At 38.8% G+C, this 11,588-nt stretch overlaps 1 protein-coding gene across 1 annotated transcript in view; it reads right to left on the reverse strand.

Annotated features, from left to right (window-relative positions):
* The window catches only part of pcdh15a (protocadherin-related 15a), a 256,854-nt gene extending 246,223 nt beyond the window's left edge, over positions 1–10,631 (reverse strand). Inside the window, 1 exon segment of the mRNA XM_051918041.1 lies at positions 10,184–10,631. The gene's annotated coding sequence lies outside the window, so the exon portion shown is untranslated.
* Between the last annotated feature and the right edge of the window lie 957 nt (positions 10,632–11,588).

The raw sequence follows: 11,588 nt of genomic DNA on the forward strand, positions 1-11,588 counted from the left end.
CACGATTCTCTCAACATGAGGACAGGACAGCTGTCACTCAATAAATGGGAAAACAAAATAACTGGCATTACTTATTTGAAAAAGTAACTCAGATATTTTATTGTAAATTTAAAAGTAATGTGTTACTTTACTAGTAACTTGAAAAAGTAATCTGATTACATAACTCACGTTACTTGTAATGCATTACCCCCCAACACTGTTAGTGATTACCATCTATTTAAGCTAATTTCTTCTGTTTAACATGTTGAGTGTATACAGAGGCATTCACCGACCATCTGATGTCCTGCATACTGCTCTACTGAAGCCCTCCAAACACCATCTGTACCTGAGATTACCCCATCTGCCAAAACATCAGCAGTCTCACTCTCTCACCCCCTCAGACCTCATGTCTGATCTCAACCATTCTCTGCAGCAGCTCTAGTGTCTACACCATTATACACTCATCTTGTTCCTACAAAATCTTCAGTTCTCTTCTAAACAGCTCTCTTAACCCCTGTCTGGCTCCGCAAACTATAGCATCTCAACCAAATACATTAACACTCTATTATGCCCTGGAGTCTGGATTCCCGACCTCTCCAACTGCTCCCTTTCTGTATGAGCTCTAAACCTCTGGCGTTTTGCGGTCTCCCCTGCTGCTGTCATCCTGCGGGACTCCCAGTGGGCAGAAGCTGATTAGAGATGAATCAGACAGCTGAGAGAGGCTGACTGAGGTAAAGATGCATGCTGGAGAAATCCAGCCTGGCCTTCACACATCAGATACCATGTACACGGAAGAGCGGAGAATATCATTGGGCTTATATTCATACAGTTGGCAAAGCAGCCAACTCACTGAATGTCCAACACCTACACCTACTGTACATTGTGGAAGCTTCCTACTCTGCTTCTTTTAAAGGAATAGTTCACCCAAATATAAAAATGCTGCCATTGTTTAATCACCCATATGACATTCTTTTCTTCCGCTGAACACAAGGGAAGGGGGACTGAGGCTTTCGAGCTTTAAAAAGGATGCAAATGCGCTATGAAGAACCATGAAAGTGGTCCATATGACTCATGTGCTATAATCCCAAGTCTTCTGAAACCATCTGAAACTATACATGCCTTCCTATAGCTCAAACAGTACAGCATGGTGCTAGAAACGCCAAGGTCATGGGTTTGATTCCCAGGGAAAGTGAGAACTGATAAATTGTGTACCCTTGGATAAAAGCATCTGTCAAGTTCATGAATGTAAATGTAACACTATAACTATTTTATAACAAACAAACCAAACCAAATCCAATTGAAAGGGGTGGTGTAGACCTGAAATAATCTGATCAACAGGAAAAAATTAAGTATGTTAACGCTTGAATTCAACTATTTTCTCAGTCAGATTCAAAAATACCTCGTGCACTTGAGTAGTTCCATGATGTGTACGTTTACAAATGTTTATGTCTAAAGAAATGTGCGTATGTTTACTTATGTATCACATCTTATGAACTGGGGCCTGTACCATGATGGTAGTTGAACAAACTCCTCAAAACCAAACCACACCAATCAAGCTTTGTTGGTACTACGAGGCTGATCTTCAACTTTCTCTGTAAACTCAGGCTTTGATCCTGAGTTTGTGGAGTGCATGCACATGAAGAAGAAGTTTTATTTATATAGCGCCTTTCCATAGCTCAAGGTCGCTTCACATAGTGCTATACAATACATTTGCATACAATACAAACACATAAGGCCACATATAGCCACATTATCCAAAATACATATTGAAAAGATACGTTTTTAGCTGAGTCTTGAAGGTAGGCAAAGATGATAAATTACGAAGTGTAAGGGGTAGTGAATTTCATAGTTTAGGAGCATTAACACTAAATGACCTACCACCTACAGTGGACAGCTGAAAATGAGGAATGGACAAAAGACCAAGCTCAGATGATCTGAGGGACCGGGCAGGAGAGTAGGAGTAGAGTAGGTCAGACAGATATGGAGGCACAAGACCATTTAATGCCTTAAATGTTAGAAGTAATATCTTAAAGTGAATATGTGATGCCACAGGTAGCCAGTGAAGATCATGCAGTAGAGGAGTAATGTGAGCAGAACGCCTGGTAGAGGTGAGAACTCTTGCTGCTGAGTTTTGAACCTACTGAAACCTTGCTATGAGTTTTTTAGGCAGACCAAGAAATAGAGCATTGCAATAATCCAAAGAAAAAGAAAATTCAAGGACATCCAATGCTTGATATCCCTGATGCATGCAATAAGTGAGTCAGGCAGGGATAGCCTATCAGAGCTGGTGGTAAGGTAGATTTGAATGTCATCAGCATAGCAATGAAATTGAAGTCCATGCATGCATATGATGTCACCAAGTGGAGAAATATAAATGATAAACAGAAGTGGACCCAGAACTGAACCTTGAGGAACACCCTGTGAGACTGGAGTAGTGGCAGATTTATACCCTTGTATGGTGATATAATATTTTCTGTTGCTGATGTAGGAAATATACCGATATCAGAAAGGCGAGAGACAAGTATTTCATGGCAGACTGTGTCAAATGCAGAGCTTAGATCGAGAAGAATCAGGATGTTTATTAACCCAGAATCCATGGACAGAATGTCATTAACCACACGAAGAAGAGCAGTTTCAGTGCTATGTGAAGAGCGAAATCCTGACTGAAAAGGTTCAAAAAGGCCATTAGCATTTAAGTAAAATCTCAATTGTGAAGCCACAACTTTTTCAAGAATTTTACTTAAGAATGGTAAATTTGAGATTGGCCTGTAATTGTTCATGTTTAGATGGTCAAGGCCCATTTTTTTAAGAATGGGGGTCACTGCAGCCATTTTTAATTCTGCAGTGAACTACAGTTTATCATATGTGTTATGAAAGGTTCAACCTCAAGAACACACATCTTAAGCAAAACAGATGGTGTAGGATCAAGCTGGCAGGATGTGGAATTAGACTTCACAATTAGATCACTTATGGCAGCAGAAGTAGTGAGAGTAAAAGCAGAGAGAGTTTGTTGAGTGAGCCGAGTCAGCTGACATCAAGTGGACATCAGTGGCAAACAGCCAGTCACATGACTTGCAACAGAGAGAAACTGTGATTCACTTTAGCGCGATTCAGAACTCTTTTGTTGAAGGTTAAGAGTAATATGTAATATAAATAAGCTGTAAATAAACTATTTAAAAATGACTACATGTGACCTTACAAGTTTGAGTCTCTATTGCTATATATTATCAACTATATAAACTAACTTCACAAGTTTCACTTGCACTGATAGAGCAAGATAATTTCTTATATTTGTCCTCTTTCATGGACAAGTATTTCTGTCAGTGTAAATGTGTTTAAATTCTTAATATTCTTCAATTTCTTCAGATTAGTCTGCGCCAATCCTAGGTTTTAGGTACCATGAAAATGACTTGGTTTTTAGCGGTGTTCATTATCATAGTAACTTACGCTCCACGGCTAACCTGCTCCGGGGCAGGTTATGTTCTGAGTCAGAGATCTGATCCTCTTTCTTATCATGAAAGAGGACAAATATAAGAAATTATCTTGCTCTATTAGTGCAAGTGAAACTTGTGAAGTTAGTTTATATAGTTGATAATATATAGCAATAGAGACTCAAACTTGTAAGGTCACATGTAGTCATTTTTAAATAGTTTATTTACAGCTTATTTATATTACATATATGTATATATTAATATTCATTGAAACTAAATGCTTAATAATAACTGTTTCTAAAATTGCTTGTGTGTAATGGATTAATATTAATATATAATAATTATATAAATGCGTAATTATCATTAAAGCCAGACAGTTAAATATTTTTTTACTAATATAGTGACCTTTAATTTGGAGGAAGAGAAACTGGTGGAGTGACTTTATTGTGTTGGATGTGTCAGTGTGACTTCCGATCAGCTCACATCCGACTGGCCCAATTTCGGTTTGAGATCTCTGACTCAGAACATAACCTGCCCCGGAGCAGGTTAGCCGTGGAGCGTAAGTTACTATGATAATGAACACCGCTAAAAACCAAGTCATTTTCATGGTACCTAAAACCTAGGATTGGCGCAGACTAATCTGAAACTTACCTGGCTAGCCAGCTAATCCGGCTCCATTGTACAGGCCTCTGGTCAGTGGATGAGACTGAGCGTTTACTAAATATTTGCTAAAAAAGATGTCATCAAGGCAAAAATGACAATTATTCTTGCTGTAGCTCTGGTGACGTTACCGAAATGGCTTTCTCCGGTTCTGAATGCGGTGACTGGATATGCACTGAAGTTTTTTTCTTTTTCGGAATACATGCAATGCGCATGTAAATGAATATGTCAATCAGATTGCAAAGTATAGGGTTCATAACAGTTCTCTCAGAATCTGAAATCAGATTTGATTCATTGTGTCTGACGTAAATAAATGCAACACCTAATGACAGCTCACTCTACGGTAAGATTATCGGTGGATAATTTTTTTTGATAATTTTGTTCTGAAATGTCTTCTGAATACAGCTACATGAACCACTAATGACAATTCATGATGGAGTATTTTCACTAGTTGTCTCAGACTTTTGGATCTTACTTTAGATAAATTATACAGTTGTATTCATCAGTGCATTGTTTATTGAATTGTACAGAGCGTCATGAGCGTGGCTCTGTAGAAATGCTTTGTCATGGAAAAGATGGCTAAAAATAAAAGTTATATGCACTCCTATTGTGTCAATTACTACCACTTTTATGATGCATTTGCATCCTTTTTGAAGCTTGAAAGCCTCTATCCCCATGAGGACTAATGGCATGGAAAAGAGCAACCAGTACAATCCTTCTTTTGTGTTCCCCAGAAGAAAGGAAGAAATAAAGTCATAGGGGTTTGTAATAACATGAGCACAGGTAAATGAAGACAGACGTTTCATTTTTGGCTGAGGTATTCTTTAAAATCTTTCCTTCTGTCCCAAGACGCTACCTTACTTCAAGTATGTCTGTCCATCTTGGTCTCTTTCCAGCTGTTCTCTCTCGCTGTCTCTGCCTCACAGTTTTTCTCTCCTTCCATCTCCGTCTGCGTGGCTGTGTGAATGGAAATCATTTCAAGCATCACTACCCACGGCTAATGCTGAAATGCGTTCTCTAAGGTGTCCACGGTGCATATGAATACAGTCATGCCTAAACCATGATACCACACAGTCTGATACTCCAAACTATCTCAAGGCAAATAACAAAATCCTCACTATTTCACGTACAGCACAACCTTCATCATCTTTTTCTCCCCTGTTAGTGAGTCATTAGACCTCTGGTCAGTTCTAAGATGTCTGAAGCTGTATTATGGGCATTAAAAGTTCAGAGGTCAACTCCGACACAAGGCGAATGAAGGTCAGGTGCATGTCTAAGACTCTGACCTCCGTGTAATTGCCTTAGGGTCCTTTAAACCATGTCATTGTACGTCTCCCATTTGCTGCGCTTCACCGGTCAGAAGTGCTTACAGCAGTTTGATGCTCATAATACTTCCAGTGCACTGAGCAACAGACCACCTCCTGAGACAGTTTCACAAACCATGGAAACTTCATAAAACTGGTTAAAATTAAGTTCCCTTCAAACTTTAACATGTTCATGTTTTTCTGTCAAGCGGAAAACATTTTTTAAAAAATACATTTGTGTGTAACTGAACTAAATCAACATGCTGGGCAAAGCATCACAATGAGAAGCATAACCTCACTGGTGTATCACCTTAGCAGTGAATAATGGAGGTAAACCAGCACACTGGGCAAAAAAAAATCTTAAAAAGTAAATGTGAATAGGCCTAATACCTAAAATATCAAAAACCACACCTGTGAATTACTTTATTGGTGTATAGCTTTTTCCAATGAGCCAGTCAAAATAATTAATTGTTCAGGATGCTATTCAATGATTTCTATCTGATTCAAAATGAACGGGGAACTGTATAACTGTTTCAGTCATTTACTGACTGTTCATATGACAATGTGTAAATAAAGATACTACTGTCATGACAACTCTCGGAGTGTTTGGCATGGTAATGGATATGACAATGTTGATATGTTCGGTCTTGGCGGAATAGATCTGCTACACTGCTGCTGTTATTGCTGCTGCTGTATAGATTATTGGTGCTGCTGCAAAGCAAGTACGAGACTTGTATACACAACATGCTGCTGTGAGCAAGTAAGACATGCTGCTGCTGTACAAAATAGCATACATTAAGTACACATAGCAGATCTATACAGGTGGAGCTGGGAAAGGTGGAGGGTTTCTGAAAGCGTACTGCAACTGCTACAGAAACGCTGACCAGTCTTTGAAAGTTGAGCAGCGAGCTCATTGGCTCATGATACAGCAGGAACCAATCAGCTGTGCCCTATAGAGAATGATGGGATTGCAAACAGACTGAGTTAAGGACCTATCAGCCTATGCCATCTAGAGTTTTATGACAGAACTTTGGCGTATACATTAAAGGGGTGGTTGAATATGATTTCTCTTTTTTAACTTTAGTTAGTGTGTAATGTTGCTGTTTGATTATAAACAATGTCTGAAAAGTTACAACGCTCAAAGTTAAATACAAAGGGAGATATTTTCTTTTAAAGGGTACCTATTATGCAAAATTCACTTTTTAAGGTGTTTGAACACAGATGTGTGTCCACAGTGTGTGTAAACAACCAGACTATAATGGTAAAAATCCACCTAATACTTTTTTTTATAATCCCCATTTTCAATCTCTCAGAACACACTTTTTGATATTTCCCCCTACTCCTACGTAAGAGTAGGGAAACCCCGCCCATGACTGGTTACAATCTGCCCTGTTAGCATAGACACACCCTTGAGTAAGAAGCAGAGAGTCTCCATTTCTGTGTACTCGCTGTCTCAGCTAGAGATATACAATGCCTGTGCCAGAAAACATTACAAATGTTCTGTTGTTGGATGTACCAACGAACATACGAGGCTCCATAGACTCCCGCCATCTGAGTCACTGAGGACACCGTGGTTGAAGTTATTACTCAAGGATGGGTCAGTGCAAACTGTTCGTGATCCTCTCCGGAGCGATACTGGTCACGGCAGAGAGAGAGAGCGCGCACTTTATTACAGTCCATCTGAGTTGTTTTGCGGATATAAAGTTTACCAGTTTATTAAGCACCCCCGAAAAGGCATAAGGACTGTATATATTTGTTCACTGTTAGTTGTAATGAGTGTTTCTGTGTAATTCGCTTTGTATATTAATGATAATGCAAGGGAGAGTTTATAGATAAAAGACTTTAATGCGCACTTCTTGTACTGTAGGATTTTTTTTTTCAGCTCTTATGTTGATTTTCTGGAGTGATAACGTACACTTAATGTTTTGTGTGATGTACAATAAACTTCATAAACTCATCAGTAAAGATTTGGCCATCATTCGTACGGGTTTGCTACAACAGGCTCGTACTAATAGTGGACAAAAGCAAGATGACAACATAAGATATAAACGCAATTAAACTAAACTATACCTGTTCTGTCTCCATGCAGCATATTCTTTGGCTCTGTAGGCATCATTTTCAGACTCTGATTCGAACTAAACACAGCTACAGAGAGTTTCTGAGATTATTAGTGCGTGAGATTGTTCTGTCACCGGAGCTCGGAGCATCAGCTCTTGAAGCTCCGCCCTCTTAGGCCATGAGCAGCAGCTCATTTGCATTTAAAGGGACCACACTAAAACGGCACGATTTTGCTCAGCCCCAAAAAGTGGTAAGTTTAACATGTTATAAAAAATTCTCTGTGGGGTATTTTGAGCTAAAACTTCATATACACATTCTGGGGACATTAGAGACTTATTTTACATCTCTTAAAAAGGAGCATAATAGGTCCCCTTTAAATAATTATCTGTTTAAGGACTACAACAAACGGCTGGTATGGACTACAACGAGCTTCTTCCCAGGTTAGTAACATCACTAACTCTAAAGATTGCATAAACCCTGCCCCCGAGAACATGCATCAAAGTGGGCGAGGCCATGTTGGGCTGCTTTAGAGAAGAGGAAGAGTTGTTGTAGTAGAGTGTTGTTGGATTTGCACAAAAGATTAACATGACGGCACATGCTAGTCGGTGAGTTGAATCAACTCCACAGCAACTACATAATTTATCCACTAACCATTCAGAAACGTCCAGATGCATTCTAAAATTTGTAACTTCTTCCTGAGTCTCTCCATCAGTGTCCAACTCCGGTTTGAACAATGTAAGGCTGAACACTGTTACTGTCAATCCTCATTTTGGCTGCGTGTGAGATTCTCCAGCTTTGTTGTTGAGCAACTGAAGCATGCTTTCCAAAAGAGGGTGGAGCTTTAACAGCTAAAGCTCCGCCCGGGAGCAGCAGCTCATTTGCATTTAAAGGGACACACACAAAAATGGTGTGTTTTTGCTCACACCCAAATGGGGGGTGGGGGATATGGTTGGGGGGCAGATCACAGTTTGATAATAACAAGAAATGTTTCTTGAGCACCAAATCAGCATATTAGAATGATTTCTGGAGGATCATGTTTAATGGCTGCTGAAAATTCAGCTTTGCCATCAGAATAAACTACATTTTAAATATTTACAATAGAAAAAATTTATTTTCAATTGTATCAATATTTCATATAATTACTGCTTTTGATAAAAAAATGCAGCCTTGGTAAGCATAAGAGATTTCTTTCAAAAAAAATAAAATCTTACTGACCGCAAACTTTTGAACCCAATTGTAAGGTTGAATCGACTGTAAGGGGCCTGTTTGGAGACATGTTGGAATTAGAATCAACACATTATACCAACCAAATTACTGTTAAAAAAGATCAATCCTGTGTGTGTCAACTGTGTTATCACCCTACAAGAACTGCAGTTGTGAATGAGAGATACATTTCAAACAACAAGCCAGAGGGAAATCGCAATGTCAAAGCATTTCGTCAAATATTATCACAGTGCATTAAACGTTTGACTCATCTCAAAGCTCCTTTATTATCTTGCATTTATATGGCAAAGCATTCATCTTGATCACCCAATAAAACACAGGAGGGCTGCATCATCTCTAACTAATGAAGCTTCTGTTAACCGAAACTTTAGACTGAAACGTGGACGTTAACTCATGAGATCACCCCAGTCCTCCTCCTAACACACGCACATAGACACAGATACACACACTCTTTCTCTCCATATCAATGGTGTCAGTTGAACACAGATGCCAACTGAGCACCAGTCTCACTGATCTATTCATTACATCAACAGCACATCACTGACTCATTATTCAAGCCTTTTAACAGATAAATTCTGGGAAACATGAATGTAATAATAAAGTCAATAGTGTGGAAAAAGGTCAATAATAACTGAAAATGCAAATGAAGGTGAGGTGGTAATAGTGAAATACAAGTAAAAAATTATTTGAGGGGAGGCCTCCTGGCTGATTAAGAAATTGCCCATCTATGATGTCCATAACAGTTGCAAAAATAAACCTAAATGCATGGTGAACCAAAATGGTAAAAGCAGACAGACTAACTACAAAGTAGAGCACTCACACACTCTGACATCAACTTTTGGTCATGTCTGAATGAAAATGACATTGAGATCATTTAAAACATGCAATAAGATACGAGTTAACTAGTGAATAAGCGATGGTGGCAGGAGGTGCACCTTTCAATACACCTGCAGTGTTGACAGAGGATATAACAAATATTACTAAAATATAAACATAGGCTATTGTTATAAAGCACTACCAGAGCCACTGGCATAATTTAACCACTACAGATGCAGCTTCTGTGCTGTCTTTGCAGTGAGAAAATGGAAACAACCGAGTTAAATGATGTGGCTGATGGGAGTGAATGAAACAGGAAAGTTTAATCCATCAGATAACCTATTAAACCGCTCAAATATCCTCAAAATTAATATCACGTCCAGTCGCATTTGACTTCATTTTACCAGACATGACCTGAATGAATAAAAAAATAATAATTCCCAGAGAAATTAATCGATCTTTTTTTTCCCCACCAAAAGGATTCAAGGGGCTACAGATGCAGATCTAGAGAAAAGAGGAGTGATGAATGAATAAAAGAAATGTGGTCTCAGTTGGATCTCTTTAAATGCCGTTATTTTGCTTAATGTAACAGAGGCGGATTTCAAATTGACTTTGAGAGAAACAAAACTCAACTAATGACACTCAGATAGGCTCTTAGACCATAATAACATATTATTAATTCTTTAAATCATCTTAATACTGCTTACTCACGCAGTTTATTTCAGTTATTTCCTCTCCTCATGTTCCTGCAGACGTCCGTTCACAGCAACAGTTACGCGAGCGTTTTCACTCACGGGCGCCGCACGTGAAATCATTCATTCCTCCTGTCAGGAATTTGCCGGACGGTCTCCGTATCACTCAAACGTTAACCCACCATGTCGGTTTAGAATCCAAACAGAGTCTATCCGGACAGACCCACGTAGCGAATCCCGCATCAGTCTCTGTACGTGTGTGCGCCTTTTTCTCTGACGAGGACGGACTGCACGAGCCCCGGTGATTTTACTTCTTACTGATTCTCCTTAAGCGCTTAAAGTCCAAGAGCAGGTCAGATTCAGGACGGTGTTCGTTAGTCCTCAAGTAACGGTAAAAAGTAACATGACAGCTCCAATGAAAGTAAAACCCACCTCACACAGCCCTCATTCAACCTTCTCTGCCTCCTTCCTTCCTTCCTCTCTCTCTCTCTCTCTCTCTCTCTCTCTCTCTTTCTCTCTCTCACACACATGAGGCAATAATCTCATTTGCCTGGTCAGTAAAGGTGAGGGCAGGTAAATCTTGATCTCAAAATTGTCCAGCATGATGGTGAATAATATCAAAAACATGTCCAAATCATATTAAAATATTTATATTGCAAGGTAATTATGCTTAATTGACATTAATATTGGTATTATTATTATTATTATTTACATTAAAAACATTTTATTATGGATTATAGTAGTTTTGTTATAATTAAGTTGTTTATATATAAACATACATTTTCCACAATTCTACACATTTAGTATTTGTTGTGATTTAATTTATTCCAATTAATTATCTATCTATCTATCTATCTATCTATCTATCTATATATTTATCTATCAAGGGGGAGTGGGTTGCAAAATATATATCAGACATGTTTTAATGAGATTCACCCATTCGGCCAAATAAAAGGTACACACAAACAGTTTCACACATACAAAATAAAAACACAAAGCATGCTGCGAATGCACTGTTATAAGTTAAATGTTTCTCTTAAACATGATGCAGCCTCAGGTTGTGACGCAACCGAACAGTCTAAAAGAGTCTTTTATTCCACCTCTTTAGAAATTAATGACAGGGAGACATGCAAACACTGGCTTGTTGTGCTCTTCTCTAGTAACACAGCCAGTTAACATCTTAAACGCAGCTCACTGTAACCGGAGAGGCTGTGGTCCAGTGCTCGCGTAGAGAAACCCCTGTAACATCACACCACCTGAATGTAGCCCTCCACTGCAGAAATGTACTTACACAGAGGATCCACATAACATTTAAAAGGAATATTCTGGGTTCAGAACAATCTACACAGCATTTATGGCATAATGTAAAAAATAACCAAAAGTCTGGGTTACAGTTAAGCACTTATAATGGAAGTTAATGGGCC

The sequence above is a fragment of the Ctenopharyngodon idella genome, chromosome 13 (genome assembly GCF_019924925.1).
Source record: "Ctenopharyngodon idella isolate HZGC_01 chromosome 13, HZGC01, whole genome shotgun sequence".
In the NCBI taxonomy this organism is placed as follows: Eukaryota; Metazoa; Chordata; class Actinopteri; order Cypriniformes; family Xenocyprididae; genus Ctenopharyngodon; species Ctenopharyngodon idella.